Source organism: Bos indicus x Bos taurus, chromosome 20, assembly GCF_003369695.1.
Source record: "Bos indicus x Bos taurus breed Angus x Brahman F1 hybrid chromosome 20, Bos_hybrid_MaternalHap_v2.0, whole genome shotgun sequence".
NCBI classification, from domain to species: Eukaryota; Metazoa; Chordata; class Mammalia; order Artiodactyla; family Bovidae; genus Bos; species Bos indicus x Bos taurus.
The window spans coordinates 32,941,304-32,960,958 of record NC_040095.1 but is presented as its reverse complement, the minus strand read 5'-3'; the positions used below and the strand labels follow the sequence as shown (position 1 = coordinate 32,960,958).

Genomic DNA, 19,655 nt, shown 5'->3' with positions numbered 1-19,655 from the left:
GTTGGACTGTGAAGAAGGCTGAGTATGGAAGAATTGATGCTTTTGAACTGTGGTGTTGGAGAAGACTCTTGAAAGTCCCTTGGACTGCAAGGAGATCCAGCCAGTCCATTCTGAAGGAGATTAGCCCTGGAATTTCTTTGGAAGGAATGATGCTAAAGCTGAAACTCCAGTACTTTGGCCACCTCATGTGAAGAGTTGACTCATTGTAAAGGACTCTGATGCTGGGAGGGATTGGGGGCAGGAGGAGAAGGGGACGACAGAGGATGAGATGGCTGGATGGCATCACCGACTTGATGGACGTGAGTCTGAGTGAACTCCGGGAGTTGGTGAGGGACAGGGAGGCCTGGCGTGCTGCGATTCATGGGTTGGCAAAGAGTCAGACACGACTGAGTGACTGATCTGATCTGATGTATAAAAAAGATAACTACTGAGAACCTACCATATAGTACAAGGAACTCTACTCAGTGCTCTGTGGTGACCTAAATGGGAAGGAAGTCCAAAATAGAGGGGATAAATGTGTGTATATATATGATTCTCTTTGATGTACAACAGAAACTAACATGACATTGTAAAGCAAGTATATTCCATCAAAAATTAATAAAAAAGAGAACCATTTCACCTAATGTTTTGCTCCCCACCCCCCCCTCACATAAGCAATTGTCATTAACACCAGTGAGAGCACAAAGTATTGAATGTCTGCTGCTGGATCTTTCAAACCTCCATGAAACTCTCACTCATTGGCCTAATCTGAACTTTATTGTCTACAGGCAATCCCCAAACCAAGCACAACTTTCCACCTTAGAAGAGATGCTTTTTACTATTTTAAGTAGTCTATGACTGGACCACTGAATCCACATGGATCCATGACTGGATCTACAAAAGTAGATCACATCTAAATAGAGAAAATAGATGTGCTCTTCATATTTGAGCAAAACATTACAATGGTTTGAGGAAAGGTAGAGGGTAGGGAAGGTCAGGGTACTATTGTCCTGAGATATTAGATAAGTCACTTTTGCCATTTTTCCTTTCTTTGAATGCCAACAGTGTATGATGTCTACAAGTCAAAGTGTTGGTACTCTGTTGCAATCTGTCTTGTACCATTCTGCAACTGTGTCTCATATAAATCTCACATTCCAAGAAGACTGCCCTGCAAATCAAAGACAAGAATCAAGAGGAAAGTGTTTTGACTCTATGCCATGCCTCTCCTGCCCCCACTCTAAGCCCACAGCATGGTCTTGTTACATTCTTGTTGTTGAGGTACTGGCTGACTCAGTAAATGGATGGATTCTTATGCTGGGGCACTGGGGGGAAATGCTTTGGTTGATTTTTAAAAAGAAAAATTAAAATTCTTTAAAGGCATAGCATAAATAACATCCTAGTCACCAATTGGTTATACTACTTTTCCCCCTCTCCACCTCACCATGTGTAAATTTTATCTGAATTTTTAGCAACGATTGCAGAAGGAAAAACCCCCCAAATGTCACAGAGATAAGTCATGCACTCTTGGAGAAGAAAAAAACTTTCCCAAGTACAAAGACCAAAGAAATCCCTCAAGAAAAACACCAAAGAAGATACAAGATCTGCTGCTGCTGCTGCTGCTGCTGCATCACTTCAGTCGTGTCCGACTCTGTGCGACCCCATAGACGGCAGACCACCAGGCTCCCCCGTCCCTGGGATTCTCCAGGCAAGAACCCTGGAGTGGGTTGCCATTTCCTTCTCCAATGCATGAAAGTGAAAAGTGAAAGTGAAGTCGCTCAGTCGTGTCCGACTCTTAGCAACCTCATGGACTGCAGCCCACCAGGCTCCTCCATCCATGGGGTTTTCCAGGCAAGAGTACTGGAGTGGGGTGCCATTGCCTTCTCCGATACAAGATCTAGAGCAAGTAAAAGAATGTAAATGCTCATTCCGAGGCAATCATGAAACCAGGTCATAAAGTTCCACATTGGGCATTTAAGCACTTTTTTCTCTACCCTCAATTGGAAGATAAAGAAAAACTGGATGTAAAACCCTTCCTGAGATGTGGTACATATATACAATGGAATACTACTCAGTTATAAAAAAAGAATGATATAATGCCATTTGCAGTAATATGGATAGAGCTAGAGATTATCACACTAAGTGAAGTAAGTCAGAAAGACAAATACCATATGATTATCACTTATATGTAGAATCTAAAATATGATACAATCGGATTTATCTATGAAACAGAAACAAACTCGTAGACATAGAGAACACTGTGGTTTCCAAGGGGGAGGGAGCTGGAGGAGGGGTGGATTGGGAGTTTGGGAGTAGCAGATATTGGGATTATTCATTCTATTAATAAACAGCATTTATTGTTTGAATGAATAAACAACAAGGTCCTACTGTATAGCACAAGGAACTTTATTCAATATCCTCTGATAAACCATAATGGAAAAGAATATTTAAAACGAATGTATGTATATATATGTATAACTGATTCACTTTATTGTACAGCAGAAATTAACAAAACATTGTAAACAACTATGCTTCGATTAAAAAAAAAAACAACTTCCTGCATGAGCAGGAGTAAAGTGATGTATTCTCATAGAGGCTGAGAGAAGACTACATTGCTACTTACACTTCTCTCTTTTCAACATACATACACTTTCTAGGTCTAAAGCTGTCTACCTGGTGCCAGTTGGAGCAGTAAACAGTAACTCCTTGAAACAGCCTTTATATACAGAGCTCATGTCATAGAAACATCAAGATGCCCCTGAACATGGTTTATGGCTTTAAGGAGTCTCTCAGTCTTTATCAGATTCAAGAATCTGTGGCCATATCTATTTGGAAGATGCTTGGACACATCATTGAAGTACAACACAGTGGTCAATGAGTTGTGTGTGCTTGAAAGGTGTGAAATTTCAGTTCTCCAATAAATTCATGTCATGTTGAAGCATGCAGATATACACGAGGTAGCCTGCTCTGCCTGTGAAGAGCAGTAAGAATCAAGTTCATTAAATAACTCCCTTAACTGCTCACCAATAAATTTAAAACTGAGGGCAGGAATAGCACTAATTTTCCTGGCTATTTTCTAGCAACAGATCCACCACGTCTTCCCTGAATCCACATATAGTCTTTGTTAACAGATTGAACTTAGATTGAACCATGCTCTTGACGTAGTTTCCCTACAGTCTATTCATGACAAAGTAATTATTATAAATATTTTATTTGGAGAAATGGGAAATATAAATTAAACCCTTCCAAAATGAATCTCAAAGATCTGAAAGATGTATTTTCATGAATCACTTTTTGTGGCGTTATGGCGTTAGTTATTTTCATTACCTGAGCTAAATTTTGAACCTGAGCTAAATCATAAGAGCAACAGCTTTTGTGTTTAGTATTCTAGATAAGCAGCAGTTATTTGCTGAATTTGCTCAGTTTTACATTGGCCAAATCTCACATACATTTCCAAAGGGCAGCCTGTGCTTTTAGCATCTACTAATGAAATCACACATTACAATCTCACCTCCACATACTGCTCCTTCAGGATAGGATGCCACAGCTCCAGAAACAACTTGTAAGCTTCTTTTCTTTTAACAGCTGAGGCCACAGGGAAATAAGTGATGAGTGGGTGGGAGGACGGAATATTTTAAAGCCAAAATTCAAGCTATACTTGTAATTTCTGTGGGAAAAAAGTCAATTATGATAAGAAAGTCTCTAGCTAGTCCTATCTAATTATTTTTAGTACTTTAAAATAAGTTAATTAGAAACAGGCTATAATCCCAGACATACAGGGCAAGAGCCAGAAGATTTGCACTTCATATAATAAAGCCAAAATTAGTGTCTTCAGTTGATATGTGTAGTATTTTCTTCTGAAGTCCTCCCAGGCCAGATAAACTGAGAAAATTTCATATATCCAACTTTTAAAAAATTGCTGTTATATTGAAAACATTATGAAAGAAAACATTTTGTCAATTGAATATAAGTTAAAAGCTGAAACATCATTGCCTAGAGTGATGTTAGCAAGTTATTAGAGATTATTTAACAATTTTGTTAGGGGGAGCCCACTTCTAGCAGGAAAGATTTGGCTTATATCGTCTCACTTAAATAAGCACTTTTATTTGTTGGAATCACTCTTGGCAGTTAATAGATCAGTCATCCAAAGCTATACTGCAGACAATGACTGCAGCCATGAAATTAAAAGACGCTTGTTCCTTGGAAGAAAAGCTATGACAAACCTAGACAGTGTACTAAAAAGCAGAGACATTGCTTTGCCGACAAAGGTCCATATAATTAAAGTTATGGTTTTTCCAGTAGTCATGTACTGATGTAAGAGATGGACAACAAAAGAGGCTGAGTGCCGAAGAACTAATGCTTTCGAACTGTGGTGCTGGAGAAGACTCTTGAGAGTCCCTTGGACTGCAAGGAGATCCAACCAGTCCATCCTAAAGAAAAATCAACCCTGAATGCTCATTGGAAGGACTGATGCTAAAGCTAAAGCTCCAATACTTTGGCCACCTGATGCAAAGAGCCAACTCAATGGAAAAGTCCCTGATGGTGGGAAAGATTGAGGGTAGGAGGAGAAGGGGTCAATAGAGAATGAGATGGTTGCATGGCATCATCAACTCAATGGACACGAATTTGAGCAGACTCCAGGAGATGGTAAAGGACAGGAAAACCTGGCATGCTGCAGGTCACAGGGTTGCACAGAGTAGGCAGGACTGAGCGACTCAACAACAGCATCCAAAGCTGTGTCTTCCAAGTACACCCAACACAAACAAGCCTTCAGGGGCACTCATTCAACCAAGACTGAGAAAAATATAGCTTCTCCCTGCCAAAAAGGGCAAGACAAATATTCAGTTGAAAATATGACTGTTGGCCACCTCACCTTCTGCTTCTTTCTTCCCTGAATAAGTTGTAATACCTTGAGAAAGAAGTCGGAATGTTCACCAATATCAAAGAATCAGCAATTCCCTTTACAAAATGCTGTGTGCTCACATTTCTTTTCCAGTTTCAATCTCTCTGGCCTCTACCACCTGGGATTCCTTATACTCATCATCAGTCATTTCCAATCCCTGTCCAAACAGATAGGCAGAAACCTAAGCCACAGGGAATGCTGATTTTCAGGATGACTCAATCTGATAAACTTGCATTCCAACAGATAAGCCTTGGGCTAGTTTTTCACCAACTCATTGTCAAAATGGTCTGCGATTCTGCACAGATACAGTCTCAGCTGTTTTAGTGGAAAAAAGAACAATAAAAAAAGCACATATAAAGACTATTTCACATCAGAGGTTTTTGAACCAAATGGGAATAAGTGCATGCAAAGGGGGTAAGTGAAAAGAAATTTAAAAGCAAGCCCTGACATCTGGAAGCTGACCTGACTTTCACAACGACGTCATGTTCTCTTTCTGTTGGACATACTCTCCCAGAATACCCATCGCAGACAAGATTACTCAAGATCACGAGAAAGTGAGATTTTTTAATTTTGTAATTTTGTCTCAACACAGAAACATCACTCACAAAATATGAAACATTGACCTCTCTAGACTAAAACAAACTACTATGACTTCTTTACCGGTTATCCTCACTCTATCCTAGAGATAAGATACATCAGTTCAGTTCAGTTCAGTTCAGTCGCTCAGTCCTGTCCGACTCTTTGCAACCCCATGAATCTCAGCACGCCAGGCCTCCCTGTCCATCACCAACTCCCAGAGTTCACCCACACTCACGTCCATTGAGTCAGTGATGCCATCCAGCCATCTCATCCTCTGTCGTCCCCTTCTCCTCCTGCCCCCAGTCCCTCCCAGCATCAGAGTCTTTTCCAATGAGTCAACTCTTCGCATGAGGTGGCCAAAGTACTGGAGTTTCAGCTTCAGCATCATTCCCTCCAAAGAAATCCCAGGGCTGATCTCCTTCAGAATGGACTGGTTGGATCTCCTTGCAGTCCAAGGGACTCTCAAGAGTCTTCTCCAACACCACAGTTCAAAAGCATCAATTATTTGGCGCTCAGCCTTCTTCACAGTCCAACTCTCACATCCATACATGACCACAGGAAAAACCATAGCCTTGACTACATGGACCTTTGTTGGCAAAGTGATGTCTCTGCTTTTGAATATGCTATCTAGGTTGGTCATAACTTTCCTTCCAAGGAGTAAGCGTCTTTTAATTTCATGGCTGCAATCACCAACTGCAGTGATTTTGGAGCCCCAAAAAATAAAGTCTGACACTGTTTCCACTGTTTCCCCATCTGTTTCCCATGAAGTGATGGGACCAGATGCCATGATCTTTGTTTCCTGAATGTTGAGCTTTAAGCCAACTTTTTCACTCTCCTCTTTCACCTTCATCAAGAGGCTTTTTAGTTCCTCTTCACTTTCTGCCATAAGGGTGGTGTCATCTGCATATCTGAGGTTATTGATATTTCTCCCAGCAATCTTGATTCCAGCTTGTGCTTCTTCCAGTCCAGCGTTTCTCATGATGTACTCTGCATAGAAGTTAAAAAAGCAGGGTGACAATATACAGCCTTGACGTACTCCTTTTCCTATTTGGAACCAGTCTGTTGTTCCATGTCCAGTTCTCTCTGTTGCTTCCTGACCTGCATACAGGTTTCTCAAGAGGCAGGTAAGGTGGTCTGGTATTCCCATCTCTTTCAGAATTTTCCACAGTGTATTGTGATCCACACAGTCAAAGGCTTTGGCATAGTCAACAAAGCAGAAATAGATGTTTTTCTGGAACTCTCTTGCTTTTTCCATGATCCAGTGGATGCTGGCAATTTGGTCTCTGGTTCCTCTGCCTTTTCTAAAAACAGCTTGAACAACTGGAAGTTCACGGTTCACATATTGCTGAAGCCTGGCTTGGAGAATTTTCAGCATTACTTTACTAGTGTGTGAGATGAGTGCAATTGTGCGGTAGTTTGAGCATTCTTTGGCATTGCCTTTCTTTGGGATTGGAATGAAAACTGACCTTTTCCAGTCCTGTGGCCACTGCTGAGTTTTCCAAATTTGCTGGCATATTGAGTGCAGCACTTTCACAACATTATCTTTCAGGATTTGGAATAGCTCAACTGGAATTCCATCACCTCCACTAGCTTTGTTTGTAGTGATGCTTTCCAAGGTCCACTTGACTTCACATTCCAGGATGTCTGGCTCTAGGTCAGTGATCACACCATCATGATTATCTGGGTCATGAAGATCTTTTTTGTACAGTTCTGTGTATTCTTGCCACCTCTTCTTAATATCTTCTGCTTCTGTTAGGTCCATACCATTTCTGTCCTTTATCGAGCCCATCTTTGCATGAAATGTTCCCTTGGTATCTCTAATTTTCTTGAAGAGATCTTTAGTCTTCCCCATTCTGTTGTTTTCCTCTATTTCTTTGCATTGATCGCTGAGGAAGGCTTTCTTATCTCTTCTTGCTATTCTTTGGAACTCTGCATTCAGATGTCTATATTTTTCCTTTTCTCCTTTGCTTTTTGCTTCTCTTTTTTTCACAGCTATTTGTAAGGCCTCCCCAGACAGCCATTTTGCTTTTTTGCATTTCTTTTCCATGGGGATAGTCTTGATCCCTGTCTCCTGTACAATGTCATGAACCTCAGTCCATAGTTCATCAGGCACTCTATCTATCAGATCTAGGCCCTTAAATCTATTTCTCACTTCCACTGTATAATCATAAGGGATTTGATTTAGGTCATACCTGAATGGTCTAGTGGTTTTCCCTACTTTCTTCAATTTCAGTCTGAATTTGGCAATAAGGATTTCATGATCTGAGCCACAGTCAGCTCCTGGTCTTGTTTTTGTTGACTGTATAGAGCTTCTCCATCTTTGGCTGCAAAAAATATAATCAATCTGATTTTGGTGTTGGCCATCTGGTGATGTCCATATGTAGAGTCTTCTCGTGTATCTTCTCAAGACATATTGAGATAGCCAATTATAGGCTTGTTCTGACAGCTTCCAACCTAGCGAGGACCTCTGCTTCCTTTAAACCTTCCCTCAAGTCACCAACGAGTCCTTCCTACCCTCTCTTACTGGGATGTTCATGGTTTCCATGGTGTGTGTCTTGCCAAAGGCCGCCTCCTCACAGTCTCAGAATGTGGTACAGATATTGTCCATTTTAATTCTTGAATCAGAAACCTCTTACTTGCTCAACTGCTTGATGGTTCATATCACAGTTCTTTTCAAGTCCCAAACAAGCCTCCCCTCCCCTTAGTTGCTCGCTGAACGTCCACCCTACTGTGCCTTGACCTGGCTGACATCCCTGCTGCCTGGACATTTCCTCTTTATTCCTTCTACCCCCATCAATCCCCCTGCTCTTACCTCTTTGTGAGTGCCAGCTATACACTAGGTTTGTTTTTCTTTAGATATTAAACTCCATCAACTCCATCTAAGAAAACAGAGCTCCAGAGAGATTTATTAGAGTAAAAAGTGAAGTCATTCGGTCGTGTCCGACTCTTTGCAACCCCATGGACTGTAGTCTACCAGGCTCCTCAGTCCGTGGAATTTTCCAGGCAAGAGTACTGGAGTGGGTTGCCATTTCCTTCTCCAGGGGATCTTCCCAACCCAGGGATAGAACCTGGGCCTCCCACATTGCAGGCAGATGCTTTACCGTCTGAGCCACCAGGGAAGTCCTAGAATGAGTAGACCTCTATCCTAAGCTGTGTTTTTTAGCAAAGTATGTTTTTTTCTCTCTTTGTCTCTCTCTCTCACACACACATACACACACACACACACACTCAGCTGGCAATTTCTCCACACATACACAGACACACACAAACACACACACACACTCAGCAGGCACTGAATGGGTATCCAACTTCTCAGTAGCTTGGCAATTCTCTCTAGTCTTTGGCTCTCCTGCCACAGATAATGAAAGGTGCCTATCTACATTTGCCTGTACTTTAATCTTACAACATCAGCAGAATGAAGGAGAGAAAAAGCTTTTATATGCACTCCTGCTTCAAAAACTCTTGGGTCAAAGTTGTTAAGAAAGAGTTACAGACAGCCCTCCCTCCTTCCATACCCCAGCATGACCTGGGCTAAAATCACTCTTCTGTCACAGAGCCTCATGGCTGGAAGCTGTTACAGAATTTTTTTTTTTTTTTTTTTTACTGTTTGAAATCAGGGCTGGGGTGGCCATTGGGTTGCAAAGAGCCATGGTGTTAATTGGTGCTGAAATGTTAATTGGTTTTGGTGAAAGACACTGAGTCTGGAAGTTACTAAGGCTTCTTCCATGAGGTGTGCTTTAGAGCCCAGGGGAACAAAGAATCCCTCCTAGGAGACTTTGCCTGTGTTTTTGAAGCACAATCATCCATGACGTGGGAGAGAAGATACAAGGGAGAGAATAGCAGAGGACCATTAATTGGATCATGATGGAGGCTCAGTGCCAAAGAACCGATGCTTTCAAATTGTGGGTCTGGAAAAGACTCTTGAGAGTTCACTGGACTGTAGGGATATTGAACCAGTCAACCCTAAAGGAAATCAACCCTTAATATTCATTGGAAGGACTGATGCTGAAGCTGAAGTTCCAATACTTTGGCCACCTGATGCAAAGGGCTGACTCTTTGGAAAAGACTCTGATGCTGGGAAAGATAGAAGGCAAAAGGAGAAGGGAGTGACAGAGGATGAGATGGCTGGATGGCATCACTGACTAAATGTACATGAATCTGAGCAAACTCCAGGAGATGGTGGAAGACAGAGGAGCCTGATGTGCTGCAGTCCATGGGGTTACAAGGAGTCTGATATGAATTAGCGACTGAACAACAACTACAACAATTATTTGGAAATTGATGATGGGCAGCTTTACCCTAGTGATAGGACAAGAAAATTTGAACTTAGAGGAGTCATAGCTTAGAGTTAAGGAAGAAATACCTGAACCTGGGGTGGGGAGGGACTGATAGATAAATCTTGGAGTTGATTCTCTTTTAGATTGCTTAAAACCAAGTGCATCTGTGGGTAGGGACAGTTGAGGCACACATTTTCTGCAAACAAGAGCAGTGTTACTCAAAGTGAGCCTCATGTGTTAGAAATGAAACTCTTTGAGCATCAGACTCATGAATCATAACCTCAGAGGGTGGCATAGCACTGCTCAGTTTGCTAAGCCCTGGGCTAGAAGAAAATTTGCTTTCTGGAGCTTCCTTCGATTTACAAGCCAGATTCCTTCTTCTAGTGGTTCAAAAGACCTAGATTCTTTTTTTAAACTGGAGTATAATTGGTTTACAATATTGTGTTGTTTCAGGTGTACAGCAAAGTGATTCCATTGTGTATATATTTTTTCCAGATTATTTTCCATTATAGGTTATTATAATATATTGAATACATTTCCCTGTGCTTCACAGTAAATACTTGTTGCTTTGGGCTTCCTTGATGGCTCAGATGGTAAAGAATCTGCCTGCAATGTAGAAGACCCGGGTTTGATCCCTGGGTTGGGAAGATCCCCTGGAAAAGGAAATAGCAACTCACTCCAATGTCCTCGCCTAGGAAATTTCATGGATGGAGGAGCCTGGCAGGCTACAGTCCACGGGACTGCAAAGAGTCAGACACAACTGAGTGATTCCACTTCACTACCTGTTTTGTATATAGTTCAGTTCAGTTCAGTTCAGTCGCTCAGTTGTGTCCGACTCTTTGCGACCCCATGAATCGCAGCACGCCAGGCCTCCCTGTCCATCACCAACTCCCAGAGTTCACTCAGACTCACGTCCATCAAGTCGGTGATGCCATCCAGCCATCTCATCCTCTGTCGTCCCCTTCTCCTCCTGCCCCCAGTCCCTCCCAGCATCAGAGTCTTTTCCAATGAGTCAACTCTTTGCATGAGGTGGCCAAAGTACTGGAGTTTCAGCTTTAGCATCAGTCCTTCCAAAGAACACCCAGGACTGATCTCCTTTAGAATGGACTGGTTGGATCTCCTTGCAGTCCAAGGGACTCTCAAGAGTCTTCTCTAACACCACAGTTCAAAAGCATCAATTCTTTGGCACTCAGCTTTCTTCACAGTCCAACTCTCACATCCATACATGACCACTGGAAAAACCATAGTCTTGACTAGACAGACCTTTGTTGGCAAAGTAATGTCTCTGCTTTTGAATATGCTATCTAGGTTGGTCATAACTTTCCTTCCAAGGAGTAAGCGTCTTTTAATTTCATGGCTGCAGTCACCATCTGCAGTGATTTTGGAGCCCCCCAAAATAAAGTCTGACACTGTTTCCACTGCTTCCCCATCTATACATAGTAGCTTATACCTATTAATCCCCATACTTCCAATTCCAACTATCCTTCCCTCTCTTTTCCCTATATTCTCTTTGGTAACCATAAATTTGTTTTCCATGTCTGTGAATCTATTTCTGTTTTGCATATAGGTTCATTTGTATTATTTTTTATATTCCACATATAAGTGATATCATATATTTGTCTTTCTCTGTGGGACTTTCTTCAGTTAGTAAGATAATCTCTAGGTTCACCCATGTTGATGTAAATTGCAACATTTCATTCTTTTTATGACTGAGTAATATTCCATTGTGCATATATATGGCTTCCCCACTGGCTCAGCAGTAAAGAACTTGTCTTTAATGCAGGAGACACAGTTTGATTGCTGGGTTGGAAGATCTCTTGGAGGAGGAAATGGCAACCCACTCCATTATTTTGCCTGGAAAATCCCATGGACAGAGGAGCCCGGCAAGCTACGTCCATAGGGTTGCAAACAGTCTGATATGACTGAGCACATTCGCTCAAGTGAGCTTGCAAGCACACATGTGTGCGTGCACATGCACGCACACACACACACACACACACATCCCTTACCTTTCTTAAACCAATTATCTTTTGACAGGCACTTGGACTGTTTCCTTGTCTTGGTTATTATAAATAGTGCTGCTATGAACACAAGTCTATCTTTGCGAATTAAAGTTTTTTCAAAAGACCAGATTCTGATTTGATCCCAGCACTAGCTCACACCATCATCTGAACAAATTATTTAGCCTTTTTGACCTTTAGTTTTCTAAACTGCAAACTGGGAATATCATCTGTTGAATAAATGAAGCTTCTAATAAATATATGTTGAAAAGTGAAACATGATACTAGCATCTTGTAAACAATGATTATTCTAGTGCCGATTTTACGTAATGTCCTTGATATTCTTTCTCCTTAGGCATATGTAGCCTGAGAAGGCAGCTTTCCCTTTTACAGAATAGACTGATAATAGATCTGCTCTACCAAAGCTCTGAGCGTTGAAGAATTGATGCTTTTGAACTGTGGTGCTGAAGAAGACTCTTGAGAGTCCCTTGGACTGCAAGGAGATCAAACCAGTCAATTCTAAAGGAAATCAACCCTGAATATTCATTGGAAGTACTAATGGTGAAGCTGAAGCTCCAATACTTGGGCCACCAGATGCAAAGAGCCGACTTTTTAGGAAAGACTGATGCTGGGAAAGATTGAAGGCAGGACGAGAAGGGAACAACAGAGGATGAGACGGTTGGATGGCATCACTGACTCAATGGACATGAGTTTGAGCAAACTCCGGGAGTTGGTGATGGACAGGGAGGCCTGGTGTGCTGCAGTCCATGGGGTCACAAAGAGTGACACATGACTGAGTGGTTGAACAACAACTAATGTTCTGACATACTTGGCCACGTGGTCTGGAGGTGGAGCCAGAAAGCTGTTCTTCATGAAGATTGATGTCACCTGTAGCAGGCTTTGAACCATTCTGATTCCCATTCCTTCAGTGAGGTGTTTCTCTGCTCCCCAGAACTGCTATGTTGAGTGGTGCTACAAGGGAACAACTTCTCAGAGACCAGCCCAGACCTGCTGAGCCCAGGCACTGACGGAGTAAATCACGCAGCAGAAGTGTTCTCTGGGGAGCTGTTGTGAGCTGGGGTGTCTCTGCTGAATGGAAAAAAAGTCCACTGTGCTTGTGCAGCAGAAAGAGAGGGCACCATGAAGGTCAGCACCCCAGGCCCAGCCTCTGACCCCTCCATTCAAGGCCCCGGAGCACCGTGGTTTATTGGGAACAGTGCAGGCTGAGAGCTGGTCCTCTCTACCATGTTGTCTCCTGCAGCTTGATGGCCACTGACCTATCCTGGTCTTCCTGTCCATTTTCTGTCCACATTCCTCCCTGAGGTGTGGAGGGTGGAACTCTGTCTGCAAGCTGGGAGACCTGGATTATGATTCCATTTTTGCCAACAGCTCTGTGACCTTGGGCTACATTTTAGTGTTCCTCCAGCCTCAGTTGCCTTACTAAATGGAAAACAGTCAAAGGAGCAATAGGCACAAAGCAAGGAGGACAGAGCCAGCTCACCTCAAAGTTCCCTTCCTTTTTATTATTCAACAGCAGTGCATCCCTGGGGGACCCCTGGCAGCATGGGATCTTGAGGCAAAGCCTACACTTAATATCTGCTCTTTCATAGCCTTGCCCACTCCACTTCCAGTACACTTTACCTTCCCAACACTTCAGATCTGACTCTGCCCTCCAAGATGACAAATGATGTAGTATATGCACTCACTGCTAAGAAATGTGAATCTCACCTAATTTATAGAAGTAAACATGTGACTTGGAGTCCAATCCAAAAAATAATCCTGGCTTTGTAAACTAATATGGGACTTTGAGGAAGCTAGACATTTCTCAGGCTGGGTTTTCCATCTCTTATGGATGTGATGCCTACTTTGTAAGGCTACAGGGAAGATTAAATGGATACAAGTCATGTAAAATACTTAGCACAGTGCCTGGCACAGAAAGAGGGCTCAACAAATGTAGTTGTCTTCCTTTCCTCAGCTGGATGAAAGTGGAGCTTATTAAAACCTATCCACATCCTTCTGCCTTACCTTCAAGGCAATGACTGTGATCATGAGAATAAATGGGCAGGGCAATTAGTATTAAATAGGTGTGTGTGTCTGTGTGTGTGTGTGTTTAGTCACTGAGTTGTGTCTGACTCTTGTGACCCCATGGACTGTAGCCCGCTAGGCTCCTCTGCCCATGGGATTTCCCAGGCAAGAATACTGGCTCAGGTTGCCATTTCCTTCCTTCTTTCCAGTGCATCTTCCTGACCTAGGGATCAAACCTGCGTCTCCTACATTGGCAGGCAGACTCATTACCACTGAGCCACCATAGAGAGTACTTAATAAATCATCATTACTATTACTGTTATCTTCATCATCATCATCTAAATTGTTGACTTGTATAAACACTGTCTAAATTAATCCAGCATCAATTTACTTACAAAAATGCACTGCTCCTTAAATATTCTGACAGGTGGTCTAATGAATTTTTTTAACTAAAAAACCTATGATTTAATAAACTTCCACAAATTAGAGAAGGACTTGACTCAAGTTATGCACCTTCTTTTTAAGAAGGTGTGAATTCCGTGGGGGTGAGGTGCAAAAGCTGGTGTTTGAAAAATAAATTAAAAATAGGTCTTTAAGAAATTAAAATCTGTGTCTGTTGGCATTACTAAAATGTAGAGAACGCATCTGCAGTATTTGGAACCAGTGGCCAGATTGAAAGTTACGGTACCTAAATCCAAGACGGGTTTAGTTTCCCTGAAAGCCACCCACATCTTAAAACACTGTTTTCTAAATTGATGTGCTCAGAGTTTTGTTAACCCAAATATTAGACATAATGAAAAATTATAGAGAAATCTGTCAGGTGCAGAAATGTAGGATCTTAGAACTCAGAAAGATCTTGGAGATAATTGAATTCAAACTCCAAATTTTACAAATGAAAATACACCAAGGTCCAGAGAAGTCTTAACATTGCCTAGAGACTTCCTCTTTAGTGGCAAAAGATTTTCTGAATGAGCAGCTTTGGCACAATAGCAAAAGAAAAGTGCAGAAAAAGTCTTTTTTGTGGGCTTCATCACTTGGTGAGACGAGAAAGGAACATGTTTTTGGAGAGTCAAGTATTCTTTCACTGTTTCAGGAGTAAGTCACCTTTGCAAGGCATCATCTGAGGACTGACAGTGATATTTCCCTATAGAAAATGAAAGTGTCAGTTGCTCAGTCATGTCAGACTGTTTGTGAACCCATAGACTGTAGCCCACCAGGCTCCTCTGTCCATGGAATTCTCCAGACAAGAATACTGGAGTGGGTAGCCATTCCCTTCTCCAGGGAATCTTTCCAACCAGGGATCAAACCCAGGTCTCCTGCATTGCAGGCAGATTCTTTACTGTCTGAGCCACCAGGGAAGCTCTATCCTAGGCATACCCAGAAAGCTGAAATATGTCCAAACCAAACTAAACCTCTGGATATCACATTAACACCATAGGCAAACACAGGCTTTGCAGTTGGTTTAAAAGAAGGTCTTTGAGGACTGAGACAAACTCCACTGAGAATGCTTATAGCACAAGTATTATGGTCAAGGTTCAGACATATTCACAAATCATTTGCAAGTCATATGCATAATTCTAGAGACAAAAGGTTGACTCTACCTATAGAGTCTTCATTTCTACTTTTTAAACTCTTTTTCCACTCCCTCTTTCCACTGATTTGCTGTTGTTGCTGTTTAAATGCTAAGTCGTGCTGCCTCTTGCGACACTGTGGACTGTAGCCTACCAGGCTACTGTCTGTGGGATTTCCCAGGAAAGAATACTGGAGTGGGTTGTCATTTCCTTCTCCAGGGGATCTTCCCAGCCCAGGGACCACTGAGCCAACAGGGAAGCTCTTTTTACTGATGTGCATGTTAAGTTGCTTCAGTCAGGTCTCACTCTTTGCAATCCTACGGACTGTAGCCCTCCAGGCTCCTCTGTTCATGGGATTCTCCAGGCAAGAGTACTGGGGTAGGTTGCCATGCCCTCCTCCAGGGGATCTTTCTAACCCAGGGATGGAACCCACATCTCTTACATCTACCTGGAGGTGGATTCTTTACCACTAGCACTACCCGGGGAAGCTCCCTTTTTACTGAAACAGCTCTGCTATCAGACATATAAGCCAGAGGCCAATGAGAAGTTCTGAATCAGAGCAGATGGCTGAGGACATTCTGTCCAAATTAATTCCATGGGGTGTTAATAAGTGTTATCTGGAAAAAAATTAAGTGCTTGGAAAAAATTGTATTAGTTAAATTTAAATAGGATTATTCACTAAAATACTGGCTAGTGCCTTTTATATGCTAATGTGCATTGTGATTCTTTGGGGACAGTTGTGTAGATATACATTAATATTTTCAATACTCTCCTAACTTTTCTAATCTTTATAAATCCTATTTTGTTAATGCTGTACTAGAGCATATGTAACCAGAGAGCTGTTCAATTTATAACTTGTAAAATCCCACACTGCATGAAAGTCCATAAGAGAGAAAAATGAAAGTCATTTGTTCCTTGAGTAGATTTTCCTTCTCGGCTTCCCAAAGACTATTCCTTACACAAGTATGGAATCGGGGTGTGGTTCCTGGCCAAATGCAAAGTAGGCAAATTGTATGGAAAAGTGTTTTCCTAAGCATAGACTAAAACAGCAGAAGGTAAAGCTGGAAGGGAAGATTCCTTTCAGGCCCAATACGTAAATGTTGGAAGTAAAGATTCTTTTTCTTAATTAAAGTTACAGCAAGAATGAAGAAAATTAGAGTCAGTCACCCTCTCCTGCCCCTTCCCCACCTCTAGTGGGGATTTCTTAAAATCTTGGGGCTCTATGGGGTAAGTTTGAAAATAACACATTCTTCTGTGTATATAATGCCCTCATTTTTAAATAGGTAAGATAAGTGGTAAGTTGTTATTTATGAGAACAATTAATTGTTATAGAAGGTGGTTCTATTAAAGAAATGGTTTTCTTGTTCTGCTGAACACATTGATGACTAACTGAATGTAGGCTTAGGGCCAGGGAGACAGGTGGATAGTTTGGTGTAGTAATCTAGAGGCGAGTGTAGTGTCTCCACTGCAATCTGGGGGTAAGGGGAGAAAGCAGGTGAGAAAAGGATAAGGAGAAGATTCTGTCAGAGGACTTGAGTCTAGGGTGAAAAGTGGTACAGATGTCATCAAAAGATATTCCAGGCCAGGAGATTCATAATTCCAGATGAATCTGAAGTTCAACTTTAAGTCATCTACATTATGATTATAAAACCTCCCTTGTCTGCTCAGATCCTTAGTAAAGTCTGAATAAACCATTATATAGAAATTAAGCAAGAAGCAAGTTTCGCGTCTCAGGGTATAGAGGGTGGAACATGGACAGGCCACCTTGGACAATCAATTCATAAAATGACACAAATCCAGTAGAGCAAGGGCTCATTCTATATGAATGGAAGAAATCTAGACATCAGCAGAAATTTTAGGGAAAGCTTTACATTTGCATACAGTGTACAGTGAAGGGTTGGGAATCTTATTTGTATCAAAGGAACAAGGAGATCCTAGCAAATATCTGAATAACAGAAGGAAGTTATAATTATGTATGGAGGAATTTGTCCTCTCCAAGGTCCTGTGCCTGTCATTGCCAAAAAATATAGTATTTCCCAAAAATGTTAACCTATATTCCTAATGATCAACTGGCCACCTCTACTTGGATGTCTTTCTAGGACTTTAAATTTAGCATGGGGCTTCCTAGGTGGCGCAGTGGTAAAAAAATCCACCTGCCAATGCAGGAGACACAAGAGATGTGGGTTCATTCCCTAAATTGGGAAGATTCCCTGGAAGAAGAAATGGCAACACATTCCAGTATTTTTACCTGAAAAATTCCATGGACAAGCAGCCCATGGATGGGCTACAATCCACGGGATCCCTAAGAGTTGGACACAACTGAGGGACTGAGCAAACAAATTTAACACAATCCTGATCGGATCTTCCTCATGTTTTTACCAAGTCCCTGTATCTTTGATTTTTGCCTCTGTGAATGCATCCATCACTCATTCTACTTCCCTTTTCTCTCATTCACACCACATAGCTAAATAGTCATTCTAACTTTTGCTGTGGCATACTGTCCCCTTCTCCATTTTCTTACTTCCTCACTTGAGCTTTCATATGATTGCTAAAACAGTTCCATGCGCTTCTTAACTGCTAGGTCTCTCCATTCCATTTACCCCCCATGCTTCACCTATTATCCACTGCAAATGCAGACCTGATCGAGTCACTCCACTGTTAAATATCATTTTCTAGCTCCCCATGGCTCATAGGATGACATTCCCTGTAGCCTGCCTAAAAGTCTTCATACAAATCTGTTTCTGCCCCATTACTAATTTCACCTGCCATTTCCCACCATTTAGTATTTTCACCTCTAAAGGACATCCATAGCATTTCCACTTCCCAGTCTTTTAATTTTCTTGTCTTTCCCTACAAGACCTTAAGCAAAACATTCATTCTCTGTCTCCTTACCATAATTCAAAATACCAATTAAAGTTAAAGGCTGTGATAGGAACCGTGTTTGCTTTTCAATGTTTGCCTTGTTTAATAGTTTAACTCAAAAGAATAAGCAATATGTACAATGATAGATGTTGTATTGGGGAATGAGTTACAGATGTCTTTAGTGATTGCTAATTGTGGCTCACAGATGACCACTGCCCTACAGGTGTGTCTGGGCTTGACCAGTGGAAAGCCTATTCTCTGGAGATTGAGTGTTGCTTTGGATAAAGTGTAAAGACACAGAACACAACTTGGGGAAAATGGGGTTTGAGTCTTTGGTTCACTATTCATTGTCCAGATGGCTTTAGGCAAAACATTTCGTGTTTCTGAAGTTTAATTTTTATCTGTAATATAGTATCTACTTTCCAGAATTATTATGCAGGTCAAATGGAATCAGGTATGTGAAAATACTCTGAAAACAGTAGAGAAAGAGCTTTGTTATCTATATAATGCTAAGCACATATGAAAAGGAGTGCTATGAAAAGATAACTAGATATGGGGTCAAAATGCATAATGTGGGAATTCCCTGGATGAGCCAGTGGTTAGGTTTCCACACTTCCACTGCAAGGGGTCCAGGTTTGATCTCTGGTTGGGTAACTAAAACCCAGCAAGCCATGTGGTACAGCAAAAGCAAAGACAAAAATCCATGTTCCTGTGGGTTGATCTATGTCCCACAGTATGACACGGTGTTATTGTTATTGTTTAGTTGCTAAATTGTGTCCAGCTCTTTGCACCCCATGGACTGTAGCCCACCAGCTTCCGCCTCCTCTGTCCATGGGATTTCTTAGGCAAGAATACTGGAATGGGTTGCCATTTCCTTCTCCAGGGGATCTTCCAAACCCAGGGATCTAACCTGCATCTCCTGCACTGTAGGTGGGTTCTTTACTGCTGAGCTCCCAGGAAAGCCCACAAAATGACATACTGAAGTCCTAATTCCCAACATCTGTTAAGTGTAAACTTATTTGAAAATAGGACATTTACAGATGTAATTAAGTTGAGATGAAGTCACTAGGGCAGGCCCTAGTCCAATATGACTAGTGTCCTTACAAGAAGAGATGACAGAGAAACAGGGAAGAATATCATGTAAAGATGGAGGCAGAGATGGGCGTGATGCATCTGTAAGCTAAGGACCACAAGGGATGGCAACTGTCACCAGAAGTTAGGGGAGTGGCACAGGAAAGACTCTCCCACGGAGCCCTCAGAAGGAGCCAGCCTGCTGACACCTTGATTTCAGACTTTTAGCCTCTGGAACTGAGGGGTGGTAAATTTCTTCTGTCTTAAGCCACCCAGTTTGTGGCACTTTGTGGTGACAGCCCTGGGAAACTAACATACACGGGTGTGAATCCGCTCCATCACTTAACAGCTCTTTGATGTTGGATTAAACTGCCTAAACATTTCCCCTGAG

The 19,655-nt window shown here is 41.9% G+C and overlaps 1 protein-coding gene across 1 annotated transcript in view; it reads right to left on the bottom strand.

Moving 5' to 3' along the window:
* Nucleotides 1-19,655, bottom strand: part of PLCXD3 (phosphatidylinositol specific phospholipase C X domain containing 3) — a 205,592-nt gene that overhangs the window by 56,269 nt on the left and 129,668 nt on the right. The window lies entirely within an intron of this gene.